The sequence below is a fragment of the Stegodyphus dumicola genome, chromosome 10 (genome assembly GCF_044657685.1).
Source record: "Stegodyphus dumicola isolate Sdum_Otavi_A_Nest chromosome 10, ASM4465768v1".
In the NCBI taxonomy this organism is placed as follows: domain Eukaryota; kingdom Metazoa; phylum Arthropoda; class Arachnida; order Araneae; family Eresidae; genus Stegodyphus; species Stegodyphus dumicola.
The window spans coordinates 135,302,133-135,314,383 of NC_140777.1; the positions used below are offsets into that span (position 1 = coordinate 135,302,133).

Genomic DNA, 12,251 nt, shown 5'->3' on the forward strand with positions numbered 1-12,251 from the left:
TTTGAGTATGGTAGTAAAGTCATGCTGCGATAATGATGTTAATGTCACACTGCGACTTTTGTATAACTTCACAAAGTGACATAAATTTAATTGCTTTAAAGCAGCGGTTCTCAACCTTTTGACTAACACATACCATCTAAACAAAAATTTAAAAACCTTAGTACAACCAGTATAATTATTGTACATTTTATAATACTTATTCAGTTTCTCAATATAAATAGAAAAAATAAATGTTTTGCCATTTGCACAAGCTATTGGCTATCTGTATTAAATAGGCACACATAAAAAATATTAATTAAGAATTGGTTACCATTTTAATTATCAAAATTTAAGTTATATACTTAAATTTAGTGTAAAATTTGGGCCTGTTTAAGAGAGATCAATTTTTTTGTCTGGCCTTATTTCACTTAGCTTTAAGTGTGATCCACTTTTAATTTTATTCTGTATTTATTTTTCAAATAAAACATGGAAGAAAATCCTTGTTCACACAAATAGGTTGTGCGAAAAGGCAATAAAAATTTAGCTTTATTTGAAATGCCTTTAAATTCTTTTTTTCGGTGTAGCCAAAAGTTGTTATTTATGAAATCTTCAGTGGAAGTGCAATCACAGGAATTTTCTAACAATTGTTCTTTTTTTCTTCATAGAATTTTTGAACTTTGTTTCTTTGCCTACCACCTATTTTTTATCTTGTGTACCACCTGTTGAGAATTGCTGCTTTAAAGATCTGTGTGGGTGTTGCACAGTGTTACATTAGTTTAATCAGTATAATGTCGCAATAGCAGTATTTCAGACATCTCCTCCAGTAAAACTGATAACAGCAGAAAAGCGTTTTATTGATCCAGTAAGAAGTTACTCTTCCAGTTATTAAAATCTTACTGGAATCTTTGGAATTTTTTAATTATTGAATATAGTCATCACAATCATATCAGATTTCCTCAGTGATTATTGTTATATCTCATTGTATTGAAATTATATAACAGATGCGTTTATGATTAATTTACATTTTTATGTAAAACTTTGCTCTCATAAATTGCTATAAAACTATATGCTCATAGTTTTTGTGTATCACTTTTGTGTACTTGCGTGTATTGCTATAAAACATATGCTAATAGTTTTTGTGCAAATAAAACTTACATTTCTTCATTCAAATATTTAGTATAGCCAATAACTACAGTGAGCATAGTTATGTGAATGAAATTAAGCATATAAAACAATTTGTTTTCCAATAAATGTAAGAAAGTTTTAAATAGCAAATTTTCTAGTGTATAAGACGCACTTTTTTTCTTTGAAAATAAGTCGGGAAAAAAAGGAGGTGCATCTTGTATGTCGATACTCAGTTTTTGATTGCATTAATTTCTGGAAATTTCCTCTTTTTTTGGAGTTATGTGATTTTTTTCTTGTTTCCTTGCGATGTGTGGGAATATTACAGTTACGGAGAGCTTAGTAAATGTGCATCTGGCATGAAAACTGCAATTTTTGCGAACGACTTTTAAGTGTGGGAAATTTCAACTGTTTGGTGTTTCTTAAGTTTGTTGGCAAATTATGGTTCAAAAACAATGTTGAAATTGCTGTAACAAAGCATGCAAGCTGGATGCAGGCTTCAAATTTTGAGGTTACACCATCAAGAAGAAGGGGAAGGCCTAACATTTGGAAAGTTTGTGAATGGGTCAAAGCATCTTGGGATGCTGTGAAAACAGAGGCAGAGGTTAAATCATGTATGAAGTGTGGCATTATTAATACACTGGATGGTACAGAGGACAATCTGTTGTATGAGGACTCGAATGCTGATTTAGGAGAGGTTTCAAGTGACTTTTCATTTAGCTATGGTGATGAGTGTTTAGGTTTTGATGAAGAAAATTAAAAGCTCTTCCCCAGATGAATTGTGGGTATAAAGTATTACTTTGTATTTATATTTAAAATACTGTAAATTCATTATAATGAAATGTGTATAAAAAAAGGGGGATGTGCCTTATGTGCCTGCAAATACGGTAATAAAGATATAAAAATATCCATTCACTTAAGAGAAACTTAAATTCATTTCCTGCAAAAATTTTAGAAGATCCTTTTAATATATTTAATGCAGCCTTTTCTTAATTAATAAGAAGTTAATATTGTTAATAACATATTTTATTTATATCGGCAATTCTGTCAATGTATACATGTTTTTCGAATGGCCTTTCATCGAATTTTACAAAATATGACTCGTATTCATAATATAAGTTTACAATGTCTCCTTCAGCCTCATGAAATTAAACAAAATATGCATTATTATTATAAAAAATTATAATGCTATTATATGCATTGAGATGAGCAGTCACTGGCAAGAGTTTTAAAGCTATTTATTAAATTTTAAATTACTTTAAAATTGAAAGAAAGCTCCAAATTTTTAAATAGGTACTAAACATTTTGATGATTGTTTGATTTACTATTTTGAAGCTTTATTATTTATCATTTATACTTTTATTATTTTTGAAACTCGGACGCTTCCAAACATATGAATTTATAATACTTACAATTCAGTAAAAACAAATACAAACTTAAAATTTTAGATTCTAAGCTTTCAAGACAGCTTCTGTACACAAAAGTACTCGCTGTTATACACTCATGTCCATAAATTAAGGATAATGCAAAATCAGGCAAAGGAAAAGTTAGAAGCAAAACAAATTTGACTTATTTGTAAAGCTTATTTATTAAACAAAAGGTAAAGAGCAAAAACAGATGCTATATGTTTGATATTATTAAAAAAATTAGCGATTTTTTTTCTCCCTGGAGCAAATTACCAAAAAAAAAAAAAAAAAAAAAAAAAAAAAAAACTTATTTACAAAAAACCAATATTACATGGTTGGTTTGATTGTTAATACATTGTATGTCTCCCAGACGATGCAATACAGTCCGTACAACGCCTAGGCATCTGAGTATCAAATTATCGATCTGATCTTGGGGGATATTACATCACTCAAAAAGCAATGCACTCCGAAGTTCCGGTAGACATGTAGAAGGAGGTTGACGGGCTGCAACTCGTCGGCCAAGCATGTCCCACACGTGTTCTACTGGTTCAAGTCTGGTGAGAATGCTGGCCAGTCTGTACGGGTGATATCCTCCGATTGAAGGCATTCGCTTACGATATTTGCACGGTGAGGACTGGCGTTGTCATCCATAAACAAATTGTGTGCCCATGGCACCCCGAAACAAATGTACATGTTGTTCCAGAATGACGTCCCGATAGATATGGCTTGTCATGATTCCAATTTGAACATGAAGGTCAGTTCTGGAACCCAGAATAATTCCACCCCAAACGAGCACTCCTACACCACTGTAACGGTGTCGTTCAATGATGCTTTCTTGGTGGTAACGAATACCTGGAGCTCTCCATATGAAAGTCCGGCGAGAATCAGACTGCAAGCTAAACCTGGACTCGTCGGAAAACATCACACAAGCCCACTGTTGCGGTGTCCACAGTGCATGCTCTCTACTCCAGGCTAACCGCAGGCGACAGTGAGTTGCAGTAAGTGGAACGCATCTGACAGGTCTACGAACATATAAACCAATCTGCCCTAAGCGTCTGTACACGGTCTGCCTTGAAATTGTCGTACCAGTGGCTGAAGAGAGCTGACGAGGCAGGTCTCAGGCTGTGCTCCACCTGTTTGTTTTGGCAGTAACTGCCAAATACCGGTCCTTATTCGGCGCTGTAACTCTGGGGCGACCTGTGCTGTAACGTCTACTCACATTACCATCATCTGGGAATCGTTGCCAAAGCCTGGAGATGACACTCTGGGCAATTCCAAGTTTGTCTGATACTTCCAGTTGGGTACGCCCACATTCCAGACGGCCGATAATTCTACCACGTAAAAAATCATCCAAATGCGTCCTTTGTCGGTTATTGCACTGAAATGCTTATAAAGTGCCTGCGAACAATTTTACTTCTTTGCCTGTATTCGTTATATATCACTTTCTTACATTCTCGTCATTGTGAAGTACCATCGGTGTCATCTGGTTACTTCCTAAAATTTGCATATGATTCTTGAAGATGTGTGTTGTGATGTTACAGGTGATATTTTAGTATATTTTAGAGTTCGATTTCCGCGTGACTCCGAATTATCCTTAATTTATGGACATGAGTGTAGTAGCAACTTTGTTGCAGCATATTTTGGGTGCCCCCATGCTGCACAGACACTATACATTTACCACCCACCAACCTTTTTGAGATTAACTGTTATAGTAGCACCTTTCTTTTCAATTGTTGCAGGGAGATGAGTTTGCACTATCTCTAAAAAATACATTAAATGGAAAATTTACTTGTGAATTTTTAATTATAATTACTGCATATTTAAACAGAAAGTCAATTAATTAAAAACCATAACATTTTTGCGATGCAACTATCACACGGAGGACGAGTCCAAGGATTTTCATGTTCTCTTTCCCTACGATCAGCTTCTTGAAAGAACTTTTCGGCTTGCAGCATATTTTGGGTGCCCCCATGATGCACAGACACTATGCATTTACAACCCCCGAACCTTTTTCGAGATTCGAACCCGAGTGCTTTGGTACGGCAGTCGGCCTGATCGAGCGGTAAAATATAATGTAAAAGAACAAAGCTTTACTTAATTCAGCTCAATTACTGACAAATGGATAGATAACAAACTAAGTAACAATACATCATAAAAATTAAATAGCAGAACAAATGAGGATTAAACATCATTTTAAGAATAAAAAAAAGTTAGACATTTTAAATAACATTTTAAACATTTGCGATCAGATAAAACTGCTATTTTATGTTGTCTTCTAATTCATTTAAAGTCTTCTTGACATAACAGGTTCATACACTAAATATATTACTCTTCCTTCATGCATTGGGATATCTTTCCAGATGCTAATATCTACCTGCTTTATTTCTTCTGGGATGGTCACATATGCATTTAGTAGCACTATGCACTATTCATGGAAGTCTGGTCTTATTTTATTCGATTTTTTGAATAATTAAGATTTGACTCAGGCTGAGAGCTACGGGTGCTGGGTGTGACTTAATTTGGCAGATTTCATATTATACGTAATGTAAGTTATCAAGATATTTTGTAAATGATGATGTACATAAAAATATATTTATAAATGTTGACTTATGTAAAATATCCTATGATAACTTCAGGGATTTAAATGCCCCCCTTTTTTTTTCACTTACCCAACTGTACTCTTCGGCTAGCGTGTCCGACATCACTTCAAAATATTTGTTACGTTTACTATTAATATGTTTACGTTAGTCTCCTTTAACATTAATATGTTTCAATTCATTGACCTAAATAAATAAATATATAAATAAAAATTGACTTTAATCTATAAATGCATAACCAACAAGATTTCTTATTCTATCATTTAAGAAAATTATTTCAACTTCACAGAACACTCAAGAAATCTAACTTTCCTCAAAATAAAATGCAAATGTAATGGAAACTTATTTATAAAATAATAACGTTTTCATTGCTTTGAGTTCCATATTTGTATTTTAGTACATTTTCTGCAGTTAGTTTTTATATAAAGAAAATAAGATAATACTGAAATAGAAAATTTCATTTAAGCAAAAACGTAACAGAAATTACTTTATAAAATGAAAATGTGTGCAAAAAGTAAACAAAATAAAAAAAAAAAAAAAAAACTATTAGGATTAATGTAAAATATTATTTTACAATACCACAGGAGCTATGTTGTTGAGAAACATTCTCTCTAAAAATTGAAGTTCTAATTCAGTTTTTAATTGGAATATATTTAATTCTGAATTTTTCGGTTGATTGCACAGTTAGGAGTTTTCAGCAACTCCACCTTTTCTTGCAATATTTGTAATCTACTTGATAAAGAATTTAAATTTTTTAAGATTAGATGTTGAAGTTCTGCAGAAGAGAAAAGGTCAGGGTATTACATATTTAATTCAGAAGTCAAACAACAAAAATCAGCGTTATATTTACAAAATTTTCACAGTAAACAGTCACTGTGAAAATTTTGTAAATATAACGCTGATTTTTGTTGTTTGACTTCTGAATTAGTATTTATTCGGCGTGTTATTGTGTCTTTATTACATAATTATTCTAAAAACCTGAAAACAGAACACTTTTAAAAAATTGACTATTGGCAAATTCAGAAAGTTACTGTTAAAAAATTTCTAGCTGCGGTAAGATAGATTTCCCACAAAGCAGGTTTAGGATTTGCTAGATTTGGCGAGAAATCACCCATTTGGCAACATCTTTCAGCGAAATTGGCAATATGCCGTAGACGGATGGAGAACCATTTAGAACGAGTTCTTACTGGTTTGACTTAGAATGTTCTCGAATGCATGCTAAAAGCTATATAAACCCTGCCTGTATGCGGAGTAGCAGTAGTATCTCGAGTCTATCGAGTTGATTTTCAGTCTAGTATTGAGTTGATTGGGGAGTGCGTAGAGAGAGTCTCTTAATGTATCACGAGTTAGTGCATCATCGAGTCTTATCTTGGAGTGTGTTGAGCTCCAAGAACGATTGAACTGAGTCAGAAGCTGTATTCTAGTGCTTATTGTGGAGTGCATCGCGAGTTGTAGCGTCGAGAATCTCGACAGTACGTCGAGTTCTGAGAAGACTGAACCTAGTCGGGAGCTGTACTCTAGCACTTTGCTGTGAAGCTGTCTTCACTGTTACAGCCTAAAGGCTCTGTTGCTGATTGTTTCAATGTGCTTGTCGCAGTTTTTGGACGACTGTAAACATGTTTTTGGAGATGTCCTGAATAATACTGGCAAATACATTGTGTGTTTATTAAGTGTCATCGTTAATCACTCCAAATTGCATGAACCTGTACAGGAATGCAACAGTACGAAACCTTTATTGGGTCTTTCTGATGAGCCTGCTTTTGGAGTATTAGTCCTCAGATTTGCAGTGAGGACTAGCTAAAACAGATGCAGAAAATTCTGGTTGAAAATATTTTCCTTGTGTGCACTCTGGTAGCAATGGCAAGCACAGCTCTGCTAGCTTTTTTACTATAGTACTTTTTTACTGTTTTTTACTTGTTTACTTTTTTTACTCATCTGAAGAATCGGAGAATTTAAATCGCTGGTGTTTTTTTTTTTTTTTTTTTTTTTTTTTTTTTTTTTTTTTTTGTTGTTGTTGTTGTTGTTTCCGCACCAAATTCTGCACTTTTCGATGTCTGAAAACTTCATAGCCAACTTTAACTTTTCTATGCCTTTTTCACTGAAAATTTTAAATTTCCGTTATCACTCATAAACAATAATTTAACATAAAGCAAAAAGAATGAATTAAATAATCGTTTAATGTTAGATTAAACATCTAAATGTTCTAGCAGCATTTATTTGCTCATGTATAATTATCGAAATATTTGATGTAAAATTAAATTAACAGTCATGGCTACATTATTTTATAAAATTCTGCAAATTTCAGATATTTTGCAACAATTTATTCAATAAATAAATCAAATAGAATTTTTATGGTTTCGAATTGTAGGATTATACTATTTCATTATTTTTCCACTGCAAAATTAAGGTGACCGAATAGATTTTGAGAGCATCAAATTTGTATAAAAAAAATGCAGTTAAATGTTAAAGCAAATATATATTATATCCTGATATGATTGTTAATTTTTGAATTTTTTAATACATGCATTCCTATTTTTAAACAACTAGTCTGGTAATTAAAATAATGTTAAGATTCAAAAACCAAACTACCAACTCGTACTAATAATTTATGGATAAAAGTACTAAAAATGGAGATGTTACTATATTTTAAAAATATTTTGGTACTGATGTCATTCATAACAGCATTTTCCATGCTCTATTCAGCTTTCTAAATTATACAGTGAGAAAAATGAGCAACAAGAACACATAATTATAGAAAATATCATACTTGTCGATGCAAAAATTTAGAGAACCCGGTGAAATTGCCAAAGTTCTCAATAATCTGGGGCTTGATGTGATGCAATCATTTTGTTCAGTTTGATTCATTTTTTCATATTACATATGTCATTTATCCATATCAGCCCAAAACCAAGAATTTGGCACCGTTTGTACACCTTCATCAAATTCAGCAATGTAAAAGAAACTCTTGAAAAGCTAAAATAATTATTTTAGGTAAATTTAAAATAGATCAAGTCTTAAAATAAATAAAAAAGCACTATTTCATTCAAAATATTTCAGGTTCAAAGCATAAGTTTAGAGAAGAACAATTTACAAATAGATTTGAGTTTTAATACAATTTATTCCTGTGTTCTTATTAAATACGCATTACTGTTCTTTTTTAATCGATACAGATTTAAGTTTTGGTAGAGGGATAATTTTTTTTTACTTTGGTGTAATAAAGGCGTTTCTTCGAAAACATAAATTGGAAGAAATATTCTTGATGAATACTTACAAAATAATCTCTCTCTCTCTTTATTTATTTATTTATTTATTTTTAAATCTTAAATGATCATAAACAGCGTTTTTGTTAAAAATGCTATCTGTAAAATTTTCTTTAGTATACACCAGCAAAATGGAAACTGCCCTAACATAATTAGAATTTTATTTATTTTATTAATGTATGTATAATGATGTATCTAAGTATGAAATCAATTAAAAATCAGCTTGCCATTTAAAAAAAAGCCTTGCTTTTATCAATTAACCCAAGTACATTTAGAAACAAATTTAATTGGTTTAATTATTCAGAGACTACTTTTAAGGAATGACTATATAGAAAATATTTCATATGAAATAAAGTTGCAACACTTAACTAATAGGATCACGTTCATTATTCTTTGCAGAACTTTATTGACATAGCTAATTTTATCTGCATATACATGTTTATGAATTAAATGTATATTCAACTGAGTAAAAGGAAATAATTATTTAATTTAAATTTTGTATATTTTGCTCTTTAAACAACCTGTTATTAGTAGTATATTCTGAGGCAGGAAAATGATGTTCTATTTTTATTGCATTGCATGATTATTTTCGTGTTATTTAAAAAAACATTAGCAAGCCTTGTGAAAACATAATCGAGTATATTTAGTTATCAATTAAATAAATTACATCATCAATTAAATAAATTACACAGACATCAGAAGTATGCAACCTGATAATGTAATGAAAGTATGTAGCATTTATGAAAAATTGTGGCTCGAATTGAAAGAACAGGAAATTTCTACAAATATTCTCATATTTAGAGTTGATTTTGGACTGACATCACTTTCATGAATTATTAGTTTTTTCTTCTTGATTGGTATGATGTCTCTTTCATCACTTGAGTATTCGTGATACGATTCTGCTTCAATAGATGATAAATTAGGGGAGATCTCACATCGACTAGACTTCATGATGAAATCCATAATTAACAATTGCCTGTTGTTTTTTTGTCCCCCTAAATCTTTTTAAACATCCGTATATAGATTTAAACACTTACTAAGCTCCCCTTGGAATCGGAGATTTCATTCGACATTTGTGTCATATTGTAAAAAATGATTACCTAATTTTCTTCCCAATTCAAGTCCTACACTGATGACTTTAGCTGTGAATGCAGCTGGTTCAGATTGGTCTTCATCATGTTTATTTGTTTCATGAATCATGTTAACTAACTCATCCTCATTTAGTTCTTCATCAACCATTATTCCTTTAATATATGCTTGAGCTAAATCCTCAAAACCTTCTCCTACTACAGTTTGAGCCAATTTAGTGATCTGAGAATATTCACACTCTAATGGTAATCTATCATTCTCATCTTTAGCAACATCCAGCGTATTGCTTTCCAGCATGCGTTGAGCATTGATTGTTTAATCTGAGTATATGACAGTCCAACACAATCTAAGATTGTAAATTTCTTCCAAGCATCCATAAGAGTAAGATTCATTATTCTCCATTTTTTCTAAAATATACCTAAAGGTTTGTTTGATATACACAATGTTGTAAAAGCCAGAAAATATTACTTGATTCAATGGCTGTAATAAAGAAGTTGTATTTTTTGGGCAAAAAGACTATTTCTACTTTTTTGTGTTGTAAATTTTGAAGATGACCAGGTGCATTATCTATTAAAAGAAGAGTCTTAAAAGGCAATCCTTTTTTACCTAAATAATTTTTGACATCTGGGACAAACATGGTAAGAAATCATTCATTGAACCTTATGGCAGTGACCCGTGCTTTCCTGTTAGGCATCCAATAAAAGGGAAGGTTATTTATATTTGTTCCTTTAAATGAACATGGTGTTTTTGATTTGTTAATAACCAATGGTTTCATTATATAATTGCCTGAAGCATTGCAACAGAAAAAAATTGTATGACTTTTCACTACCTTATGACCACTAGCTGATTTGCAAGGTACAGTCAAAAGTCGTTAATTCGGACACCTATAATCCGGAATGATCTATAATCCGGACCTCAAAGCTAAAAACTTTCTGCGCATGTGCCGCGTTAGCACATGCGCACAGGCGTTTTACGCGAGCGCGTAAGAACTTGACTACTGCGCATATGCGTGTGAGCAAGCGCAGAATACGTTTTCGCCTGCGCGTTTAATGTATAACGGACGGTGTAGGCTAAAATTATCTAATTATCTATTTCAGTTAATGTTAATGATTGCGTTGTTCCTTAATCTTCGAATAGGATCCCGCTTATTATTTTTTGCAGACTGTAAGAGCAATTTTATAAAAGTAAACTTGAACTTTCGATTATGTCAAATAGAATTTCCGATGCTGGAACTTCCAAAGGATCTACAAAACGAAAGTATGTTTCAATGTCCAACAAACAAAAAGTGAAATTGCTGAAAAAAATGGATAAAGACATGAAGAATGTGACAGAGAGGTTAGTGAAAACGAAAAAATTTCCATTGACCAGTTAGTCGGTATTCTCGGCACAGCAATTAACGGGACTTGAACAGCAGAACTCTTTAACTGAAAAGAAATTATGTCTGTTTATAGAATTAAAGAGAAAGTATTAGTATCACATAAAATGAAGCAACTTAAACAACTTACATTGAAAGAAATGTTTAATAAAGTAAACAAATAAATATTAAGCTTTTTTTTTTGTAAATTTTGATACCCTTTAGATCATAATTGTTCTTTATTTCATAAATTACGGTTTCATATTTTTAATTTTAGAATTTCTGCATGCCATCTTACGAGATTTAAACTGATGATCTATAATCCGGAAAAATCGATAATCCGGAATCGCCGAAGTCCCGACGAGTCCGGATTAACGACTTTTGACTGTATTTTTTTTTTTTTTCAGAACAACGTAGACACGTCAGCATTGAAGATCTGATCAGAAATGTAGGAGATCGTGGCAATTGATTTCAGCAAATTTTGCTGGATATTGTTGTTACATTCGAATCAGCAGATGCACTTTCTCCTTTCAATCTTAGATTATGTAAAGAATGCCTTTGTTTAAATATTATTAAATCTCTCAAACCAACCATGACTTGTGGAAAAAGATACCTTTTTTTCATCTGACAAAGTCGATAGTGACCGATTCTTAAGTGCTTTATAAATTTTTAAAGCCTTGTTTCTAATAGCATCAGTATCAATTGGAATCCATTTTAAATTTTCGTCTTCTACCCATATCTAATTCTTTTTCTAGTAGAGTCTTCATTTTTTTTTTTAATTGTCCTTATTGTGGCTTCATTCATGGAGTAAAATTTAGCAACATTTGTTACTCCTTCTCTATTACATAGATGATCTAATATTTTAATTTTTGCTTCTAATTTCATTTTTGATTTTTTTTTAAAAATCGTTTTGGCATTATAATACTTTAAAAAATTTACATAAATTATAAAAAATGCCACAAAAACTATAAATGTTGAAAACTTGCTAGTAAACATTCAGATATGTAGATAAAAATGATGTAATCCTTGCTGCTAAAATACTGATACTGCATTAGTTCGCGTGAACCATATAATTTAAAATTTTACTGTTATGAAATACATATACATACTATTGAGATTCTCCTAACACAGGGAATCCCCATCCTTGTTGTTGCCACCAGTGTTACCAAAGAAATGAGATTAAAAAATGACTTCAAATGTATGTATTTGCATTTATGCAGCAAATACTATTTTACTAAGTTTTTGAAATCTGTTAATTTTTAAACTGTGTAAAACTGAAATCATGTAAAACAGGTAAGTACTGTATAAATCGAGGGATAGGTGTATTTCCACGAGATGTTAATACATCAGAACTTTAAATGTCTGTACATATATACTTGAAGATGAAATCCTGCAAAGTTGACAAATGTTTTTAGGAAAATGAAAATTAAAATGGAAATACAAA

The 12,251-nt window shown here is 31.6% G+C and overlaps 2 long non-coding RNA genes across 11 annotated transcripts in view; one reads left to right on the plus strand and one right to left on the minus strand.

Annotated features, from left to right (window-relative positions):
- LOC146995109 (uncharacterized) overlaps nucleotides 1-12,251 on the plus strand; it is a 330,907-nt gene that overhangs the window by 77,698 nt on the left and 240,958 nt on the right. The window contains exon 4 of one of the 7 annotated variants that reach the window (XR_015043558.1): nucleotides 11,215-12,166. The exons of the other annotated variants lie outside the window; for them this stretch is intronic. This is a non-coding gene — a long non-coding RNA (uncharacterized LOC146995109). Of the gene's footprint in view, nucleotides 1-11,214; nucleotides 12,167-12,251 lie in introns of those variants that run through there. 7 annotated transcript variants of the gene reach the window in all.
- The window catches only part of LOC146995110 (uncharacterized), an 85,022-nt gene that overhangs the window by 67,695 nt on the left and 5,076 nt on the right, over nucleotides 1-12,251 (minus strand). For 2 of the 4 annotated variants that reach the window (XR_015043562.1, XR_015043563.1), the window contains exon 2: nucleotides 7,872-8,077. The exons of the other annotated variants lie outside the window; for them this stretch is intronic. This is a non-coding gene — a long non-coding RNA (uncharacterized LOC146995110). The remainder of the gene's footprint in view (nucleotides 1-7,871; nucleotides 8,078-12,251) is intronic. 4 annotated transcript variants of the gene reach the window in all.